Here is a 10,513-nt window from a genome sequence, read left to right on the forward strand (position 1 = left end):
TATTACTTGCCATCTTGTTAACCCCGGTTTATGCTTTTCTCCCTTCTTTCCCCTTCCCCCCCCTTCCCAGTATTAAGCTTGTGAGCACCACTTGCTTCTCACAGCCCTCCCTTTTTAGTATCCCTCCCCCGCCTTAGAGTTCCTCCCCCTATCTTACCCCTTTCCCTCCCAGTTCCCGTATTCCCTTCCTCTTAGCTTATTCCTTCCCTTTTCACTTTTCCCTTCTCACTTTTCAATGAGGTGGGAGAAGTTTCACTATAGATTGAATATGTCTTAAGATTTTTCACTTAAAGCCAATTCTGAAGGCAGTAAGATACCCACTATATTCATCCCCCTCCCTTCTTTCTCTCAGATATAATAGGTTTCCTATGCCTCTTCATGAGATGTACTACCCCCACTTTACCCTTTTTCTGGTACAATGTCCTTTCCACATCAATTTCTAGAACAAGGTATACATGTATTCTTTATACATCTATATAGTCAAAATATAGTTCCCAAGATTAATCTTTACCTTTTTAGATTTCTCTTGAGTTCTATATTTGTAGATCAAACTTTTTGTTAAGTTCTGGTTTTTTCATCAGAAACAGATGAAATTCGCTTACTTCGTTGAATGTCCATCTTCTTCCCTGGAAAAAGATGCTCATTCTCGCTGGGTAAGTTATTTTTGGTTGCATACCAAGTTCCTTAGCCTTTTGGAATATCATATTCCAGGCCCTTCGATCTTTTAATGTGGATGCTGCCAGATCCTGGATGATCCTTATTGTGGCTCCTTGATACTTGAATTGGGTTTTTCTAGCCGCTTGCAATATTTTTTCCTTCATCTGAGGGTTCTGGCATTTGGCCACTATATTCCTTGGTGTTTTGATTTTAGGATCCTTTTCAGTGGGTGATCGATGAATCCTTTCAATGTTTATTTTTTCCTCTGTTCCTATGACTTCTGGGCAGTTCTCTTTGATAATTTCCTGGAAAATAGTGTCCAGGCTCTTTTTTTCATCATGTTTTTCTGGAAGTCCAATGATTCTCAGATTGTCTCTCCTGGATCTGTTTTCCAGGTCTGTTGTCTTCCCCAGAAGGTATTTCACATTTTTCTCCATTGTTTGATTTTTTTGGATTTGCTTGACTGATTCTTCTTGTCTCCTCAAGTCATTCAATTCCACTTGTTCAAGTCTGATTTTCAGTGAAGTATTCTCTTCACTCACTTTTTAAAAATCTTTTTCTAATTGTCCAATTGAGTTCTTTTGTTCTGTGGAATTTTTTTCCATTTCGCCAATTTTGTTTTCCAGTTCACCAATCCTATTTTTCAAGGATTTTACTTCTTTATCCACTCTCTCTTTAACTTTCTCCAGGCTCTTTTGCCAAGCCTCCCTCTCATTTTCCCAAGCTTCCCTCTCCTTTTGCCAAGCCTCACTCTGCTTTCCCCATTTTTCTTCTAGCTCCCTTGTGAGAGCCTTTTTAATCACTTCTATGAGGTTCATCTGTGCTGAGGAACAGATGATCTCCTCCTTTGGGGATTCACCTGGGGACTGCCTGTTTTTAGTCTCCTCAGGATTTAGAGTCTGCTCTCTATCTGTGTAGAAGCTGTCAAGGATTAAAGTCCTCTTCAGCTTCTTGCTCATTCTGTCTATTATTCAGAGACAGACTACCAAAGAAAAACACAAAAAACTGGAGTCTTTCTTTGGGGGAGGGGTTGGGTATGTTATCGAGCTTCCTCTACAGACTGCAGGGGGCAGCAGTGAGGCACTAGCAGGACTGTGTGCGCCTGAGCCCAGAGCGTGCTGAGTCACTGTGGGGGGGAAGGAGGGGACGGCCAGGTCCCGAGAGACTCCAGCTGTTTGGGGTTGTATTCTTCAGCCCCGGTGTTTTTAGCTTCTCTGCTGGGCTGCTGACTTGCTGCTGGAGCAAAGTATCCAAACCTGTAGCGAAGCTCTCCCCGCAGAGACGGCTGCGATCACTCCCCACCCCCTCTCCAGTCTGCTCCCGTGCTCTCACTGCCACTGCCCGCCGCCTGCGCCCGATCCAAAACCATCCCAGCCCTCAAGTAAAGACAGACCTTTCTTGGCAGATCTCAAGGATGGCTTCTCTTGGTAACTATATGTGGGTTTTTTTCAGTCAAGCATTGATTCAGAGGCTTGTAATGAAGTGGATAGTGAGAGAAAGTGTGGAGCTTATGCAGCTGTGAGCCTCCTCTCCGCCATCTTCGATATAAGAGATCTTAAAGAAGGGAAAGGGACCCACATGTACAAAAATGTTTGTGGCAGCCCTTCTTGTAGTGGCAAGAAACTGGAAACTGAGTGAATGCCCATCAATTGGAGAATGGCTGAATAAATTATGGAATATGAATGTTATGGAATATTATTGTGTAAGAAACAGCCATCTGGATAATTCCAAAGATGCCTGGAAAGACTTACATGAACTGATGCAACATGAAATGAGCAGTACAGGGAGATTATCATACACAACAACAACGGCTATGCTATGATTAATTTTGATCGATGTGGTTCTACTCAACAATGAGATGATTCAAACTAGTTCCAATTGTTCAATAATGAAGAGAGCCATCCACAGCCAGAGAGAGGACTATAGGACCTGAGTGTGGACCACACAATAGCATTTTCATTCTTTCAGTTGTTGTTTGCTTGCATTTTGTTTTCTTTCTCAGTTTTTTTCTTGATTCGATTTTTCTTGTGCAGCAAAATAATTGTATAACTATGTATGCATATATTTTATTTAACATATATTTTAACATATTTAACATGTATTGGACTACCTTCCATCTAGGGAAGAGGATGGGAGGAAGGAGGGAAAATTTAGAATAGAAAGTTTTGCAAGGGTCAATATTGAAAAATTATCCATGCATGTTTTGTAAATAAGAAGCTTTAATGAAAAAAAAATTGGGTTCCAGATTTTCCTTTCTTCTTGCTTCTTTCCTCTCTTCCTAAAATATTAGGCAATTTGATATAGGTTAAACATGTACTATCATGTAAATGTATATTTCCACATCAGTCACTGCTGTGAAAGAAGAAACAGATCAAAAGGAAAAAAATAATCACAACAAAGAATAAAATAAATGAAAAAAATATGCTTCAATCTGCATTTCGAGTACATCAGATCTCAACCTGGATATAGGTAGCATTTTCTTCCATAAGTCTTTTATACTCAAACATTTTGGTACTGAGAAAAGCTGAATCATTCATAGCTTGTCATCATACAATGTTGCTGATACTGTGTACAATGTTTTCCTGTTCTGCTCATTTCATTTTGCATGAGCTTATATAGGTCTTTCCAGGTTTTTCTGAAATCTGTCTATTCATCATTTTTTTGTTGTATAATAGCATTCTATTGCATTATCATATCATACCTTGTTAGTCATTTCCAATTGATAGGAGTTTCCTCAATTTCCAATATTTTGCTACCACAAAAGGGCCACTATTAATATTTTTGCATATGTAGGACTTTTTCTCTTTTCAATGATTTGGGAAATAGATTATTCCTAGCTATTCTTATTTTTTTATGATATCAACTTTTATGTCTAAATCATGCTCCCATTTGGACCTTATCTTGTTATTTGCTGGTTTGTGACCTATTGTTTTTCAGTTTTCCCAAGAGTTTTTTTTTTCAAATAATGAGTTCTTACTCCAAAAGCTGGGTCTTTGTGTTTATTAAACATGAGATTACTAGTGGTATTTCTGGATCAAAGAGTATGCACAGCTTAGTTGCTCTTTGGACAAAGTTCCAAATTGCTCTGTAGAATGGAATGGATAAGTTCATCATTCCACCACCATTAGTGTCCCAATTTTCACACATCCTCTTCAACATTTGTTATTTTCCTTCTTTATCATATTAGCCAGTCTGGTAGATATAAAGTGGTGACTCAGATTGATTTGCATTTTTCTAATCAAAAATGATTTAGAGCACTTCTTCATATGCCTTTGGATAGCTTTGATTTCTTCATCTGAAAACTGCCTATTCACAATCTTTTATCTTTTATCTATTGGGGAATGGCTTGTATTCTTACAAATTTGGCTCAGTTTTCTATGTATTTGAGAAAGGAAAACTTTATCAAAGATATTTGCTGTAAGATTGTTTCTCAGCTTTCTGCTTTCCTTCTAATGTTGACTCTGTTGATTTTGTCTGTTCAAATCATTTTTAGTTTAATATAATCAAAATTATCTATTTTATATTTTGTAATATTCTCTATCTCATTTGGTCCAATTCCATGGTTTTCTAATTTGTTTATTGATCATTACCTTTTATATCTACATCATGAACCCATTTTGATCATATCTTGATATACAGTATGAGATAGTGATCTATGCCTAGTTCATGAGCTATTGTTTTTGTTAAATAGTGAACACTATCCTAAAAGATGGGGTCTTTAGTTTATCAATCACTATGTTACTATGATCATTGATTGCTGTGCCTTATGTTCTTAATCTATTCCATTGATTTATTCTTAAACAGTATCAGTTAATTTGGATTACTACTTTATAATATACTTTGAATTCTGATATTGCTAAGCTACCTTTCTCTGTGGTTTTCCCCCCATTATTTTCCTTATATTCTTTATCTTTTATTCTTTCAGATGAATTTTTTTAAACTATCAAAAAGTTATTAGTAGTTTGAGTGATAAGGCACTGAATAAGTAAGTTCATTTAGGCAAATAGTTTTATGGGCCTACCCATGAGCAACTGATATTTTTCTAAACGTTTAAATCTGATTTTATTTGTTGGGAATGTGTTTTATAATTATGTTCATATAGTTTGTAGGTTTGTCTTGGCAGATAGACTCCCAAGTATTTTATATTGTTTACAGTTATTTTAAATGAAATTTCTCTATCTCTTGCTTTTGGACTTTGTTGGTTATATAAGAATGCTAATAATACATGTGGATTTATCTTATATGTTGCAAGGTTGCTACAATTGTTAACTATTTCATGTAGTTTTTAATTGCTTCTGTAGTATTCTCTAAATACATCGTATCATCTTCACAGAGTGTTGGTGGTGTTTCCTCGTTTATTCTAATAGCTTTCAATTATTTTTCTTTTCTTATTGCTAAAGTTATCATTTCTAGTACTATATTAATAATAGTGGTGATAATAGGCAACCTTACTTCACCCCCGATCTTATTGGGAAGTATTCTAGCTTATGTCCATTACATATAATGTTTACTGATAGGTCCAGATACTTACTGCTTATCATTTTCAAGAGCATTCTTTTATTCTTTGTTCTCTAGGTTTTCAATGGGAATGAGTGCTGTACTTTGTCAAAAAGCTTTTTGTTGAAATAATCATTAGATTTCTGTATGTTTTATTATTGATATGGTCAATTGTGTTATTAATTTTTCTAATATTGAACCAACTCTGTATTATTACTATAAATTCTACCTGGTCATAGTGTATAATACTTGTGATTTATTAATGTAATCACTTCTAGTACTTTGTACAAAATTTTTGCATTGATATTCATTAAGGAAATTAGTCTTTACTTTTATTTCTCTTTTTTTTAGCTCTTTCTGGTTTGGACATTAGCACCATATTTGGGTCATAAAAGGAATTTAGCTTTCCTTTTCCACCATTTTTTTTCTCTATTGCTTGGTTGGTTTTTGTGTAGGTGCAATGTACTGATGAAAAAATAAATGTTCCTTTATGTTCCTATTTAGTTTTCTCCAAATGTCTGTCATATCCAACTTTTCTAATAATCTATTTGCTTCTTTCTTGTTTATTTTTTGGTTGGAATCATCAAATTCTGTTTAGGGACAATTGAGGAGCTCTATGAGTATACTTTGCTGTCTATTTATTCCTGTAACTCACTTAATCTCACCTTTAAGAGTATGGATGCTATACTTCTTGGTGCATATGGATCTTGGTATTGGCATTTGTTTACTCTATCTCATTGGGACTCAGGATCTATTTCTGGTTTTCTGAGGTGGGGCTTATTGCTGGCTTGCTGGGAAGTTTAGTGTTCTGGAAAATTTCTCCTTTAACCTAAGCAAGAAACAACTTTCTGTTTGATCTCCAAGTTTCTTGGGCTCAAAGACTGTTTTATTCTGACTTTTTAATTGGTTCTTACATTCCAGAATTTCTTTGGGTATACTATTTTATGGTTGTTTGGAGGTAAAAAAGGGAGAATTATGGAAATTTATTACTTACTCCACCATCTTGGCTCCTGGAAGTCAGCAAGAACTAGGATAAAGAGGAGGGGCAGCAAGGCAGTGCAGTGGATAGTGTGCCTGGTGCCTGGACTCAAGAAGACTGGAATCTAAATCCAATCTCCCATATTAACTAGCTTTGTAATAGTAAGCAAGTCACTAAATTTCCTCATCTGTAAAATGAATTAAAGAAGAAAATGAAAAACTACACAGTATTTTTGACAAGAAAACCTCAGTTGGGATCATGAAAAGGCAGACATGACTGAAGCAACTGAACAAGAACATGTTAAAGAGTAATCATGATAATGGGCATCCTAGTTTCATTCCTAATTTTATACAAAAAATCTCCATTTCCCCCCTCTATATATAATGATTGTTTTTCATTTTATATGGATACCATTCACCATGCTTAGGAAAAGTCCATTTAGTCTTATATTCCCTAAGAGGTTTGTTGTTGTTGTTGTTGTTGTTGTTGTTGTTGTTTGTTTTTTTGTTTTTTTAAGAAATGGATGTTGGGGTTTTGTCAAAAAATATTTTCAGTGTTTATTAATATAATTATGTGGCTTTTTATTTTTTTTTATTAATCCATTCTATTAGATTTATAATTTTCCTTGTATTGAAACATCACTTCATTCCTGGTAAAAATCAAACCTCATCATAGTTGATAATCTTTTAAATATGTTGTTGTAGCCCAATTGCTAATATTTTAACTTTCTTTTTTTTTTCTCTTCTTGTGTATCAAGACTATGTATATATCATATAACAATTTTGGAAGAGCTATTTCTTTTTATACTTTTGAAAATAGTTTTTACCAAGTGATCTTCAGCATATCTTTCAGTGCCCAAGATGCTTCCTTTTATTGAGATACCACTCACTAGGAAATCTTCCTTCTTTGACTAACTAGAATACTACATTCTGGAATCATGTTGCCTAGGAACTTTAAAATTACCTTTTACTATACAAGTCAGTCAACTATCATCCTTAAAAGCCTAGTGTATGTCAGGAATTGTTCCACATGCTGGAGAAATGGAGAAAAGAGAAATAGAGGTACTATGATCAGGGAGCTCACAAGTTTTATGAGGGAGACAGCAGTAAACAACTATCCACCAAAAAAGCAAAACAAAGGATATTTTGGGAATTATGTCAAAGGGAAGACATTAATATTAATGGAAGATGAAAAAGGCTTTTTGCAGAAAACAATACTTTAACTGATATTTGGAAGAAGCTAAGGGAATCCAGAAGGTATGAAGGAGGAAATTCCAGGTATGATAATCAATAAAGATACTCATAGTTGAGGGATAGAATATCCTCTCTAAGGAACAGCAAAGAACTGATGTTATTAAATAGAAAAAATATGCAGAAAAGAATAAGATATAAGAAACCTGGAAAGATAGGCAGATTTTAGGTTTTGAAGTGCTTTAAAAACCAGAGAATTTTAATATTGATCCTGATAACTAAATAAAGAGCCACTGTAACTTATTGAATAAAGAATTGACATTGTAAGATTTGCACTTTAGGAAAATAAATTTGAGAGTTGAATAGAGAATGGATTTTAATGGGGAGAGACTTAAAGCAGGGAAGCCAACCAGTAAGATTTGCAATAGTCTAGAAGTGAAGTGATGAAGACCTGCATCAGAATGATGGCAGTGTCAGAGAAGAAAAGGAGCCATAAGCAAGAGATGTTAAGGTAGAAATAAAAAGACTTTAATTAATTAGCTTTGAGGGAGTGAAAGAAGGTAAGAACTCAAGGATGATATCAAGGTTTTATGCCTTAGTGACTAAGGAAATAGTGGTATCCTCCACAATAATGGAGAACTTAGGAAAAAGCAAGGGTTTGAAAACGAAAGATTATGAGTTCTATTTTGGATATGTTGAGCTTAAGATGCTTTTGGGAAACATTTTGAGATGTCCAATATACATCTCAATACAATAGTGGAAGATAATTAACTGGAAATCAAGAGAGAGATTAGGGCTGCAGAAAAAAAATCTGAGTTATGTACTTATATATCATAACTGAAAGAAGAGAAGATAATAAGGTCACCAAAAGAAATACTATGAAGAGAGAAGAGGGCTCAGGATACAGTCCTGAGGAACACTTGTGATTTGTGCACATGACTTGGATAAAGATCAAGCAAAAAGAGGCAGAGACAGAATTGAGGATGAGGATGAAGATAACTATAGAGAAAAGGCCATGAAAATTGTCAGTTGAGAGATAATTTGCAGCTTTGGAGAAAACAATTTCTTTGGAATAATGACATCAGAATCTAGACCATAGAAAGTTGAGGAGGGAATAAGAGGAAATGAAATAAAGGACCCTACTGTAGGGAACCTTTTCAAGCAGTTTAGTTGCAAAAGTAAGAGAGATGTGGAACAATAGTAGGGATTGAGTGGAGGGGGGTGTTGAGGATAAGAGAGACATGGGCATGTTTGTAAACAATAATTCTGTCAATAAACATTTATTAATTACTTACTATATTCCAGAATCTGCACTAAGTACTAGTAATCCAAAGTAAGAGTCTCTGATACTCAGTGCAAAATGAATTCTGAAGCCAATTCTTGGATTCTCTAAGGCTTCCATACTTCCCTTTTGCCTTTTCTCTAGAAACTTAAAAAAAAAAATAAAGACTATTGAACATTAGCAGTTACTGAATAAAAATCTTAATAGGTAAACAAGTATAACTGCTCATACTAGCAATATTTACAAAAACTGTGTACTTAAGAAAAAAATTCATAAATATATGTAGAAAGGAAGAAATATTAATTAAATTATTTATGGGTTATAGCAAAATTAAAATTAAAATCAATGAATAAATTTGTACAAAGAATGTGGGCTTAAATCATGATTAAATAAATGAATCATAAATAATAAGAATTAAAAACAAATCATTTCTCTTTGCCTTTCAGAACTCTATAGGAGGAGAGTTTATAGCCAAACAAGAGATGGAAAAGTTTATGGGATGTAAAATGAATAATTTTGATTGCATGAAATTTAAAAAGCTTTTGCACAAACAAAACCAATGCAGCCAATATTAGAAGAAAAGCAAGAAATCAGGAGAAAGGCATTTACAGAACATTTCTTTGAAAAAGGTCTAATTTCTCAAATATATAGCAAACTGAACCAAATTTATTTTAAAAAAAACAGTCATTCTTTAATTGATAAAAGATCAAAGGATATTGATAGGCAATTTTCAGAAGAACAAATCAAAGCTATCTATGGTCACATGAAAACGTTTCCTAAACCATTATTAATTAGAAAAAGGCAGCTTAAAGCAAATTAAAACACCCCTCAGACATCAAATCGGTTAATATGACAGAAAAGAAAAATGATAAGTATTGGAAGAAATATATACAAATAGAAACATTAATGCATTTGTTGGTGAAATTGTGAATTGGGGAGAACAATTTGAAACTATGCCCAAGGGTCTGTAAAACTATACATATCCTTTGATCCAGTACTAGCTTTACTATATCCCATAGAGATGAATGAAAAAGAAAAGGATTTATATTATAAAAATATTCATAGCATAGTAGTGGAAGAGAATGTGAAATTGAAATTATGCCCATCAATTGGGGATTGGTTGAACAAACTGTGTTATATGATTGTGATCAAATACTATTGTAGTATAAGGATGTTATTTTCAGAAAAATCAAAGAAGACATATAAATTAATGCAAAATGAAATGAGCAGAACCAAGAGAACATGGTCCATAGTATAGCAATATTGTAATGATGGTCAACTGTGAAAGATTTAGCTAGTCTAATCATAAGAATGATCCAAGATAGTTTCAAAGAAATCACAATGAAAAATTCTGTCTACTTCCACAGAGAGAAATAATGAACTCTGAATACTGATTGAAGAATTATTTGTTTTACTTAATTTTTTTTTTTGCTTTTTTCAATCAAAGCCAATATATAAATATATTCTCTATGAATTCACAGGTATAAGTGGTAGGATATTGCTTGTCTTCTAAAAGGATAGCAAAGAGGCTAAAGGAAGGGGAAAATTTGGAAATCATTTTTTTAATTAAAGCTTTTTATTTTTAAAACCAAATTAATGAAATCCCAAATCAATTTGAACATAATATTTAACCTAATTATTTTATAAATTTTTCCTTGGACTAGATTTGTGATTCCATCAATGAAGCAATGTGATTAATAGATTTTTGTTGAAGTATTGAATTGAATCATTACTTTATTGGAAGTGTTGTATGTTCTTTAAGGGGTGTGTGTGTGTGTGTGTGTGTGTGTGTGAGACCTTCTGAAATATTTCTATTGAACAGAGGGCAGAAAAAAATGCAAATATAAGTTTGAAAAACATTTAGCTCTGAGAATAACACTCAACCCATGGCCTTGGCTACATCAACAA

The sequence above is a fragment of the Antechinus flavipes genome, chromosome 4, assembly GCF_016432865.1.
Source record: "Antechinus flavipes isolate AdamAnt ecotype Samford, QLD, Australia chromosome 4, AdamAnt_v2, whole genome shotgun sequence".
Classification (NCBI taxonomy): Eukaryota; Metazoa; Chordata; class Mammalia; order Dasyuromorphia; family Dasyuridae; genus Antechinus; species Antechinus flavipes.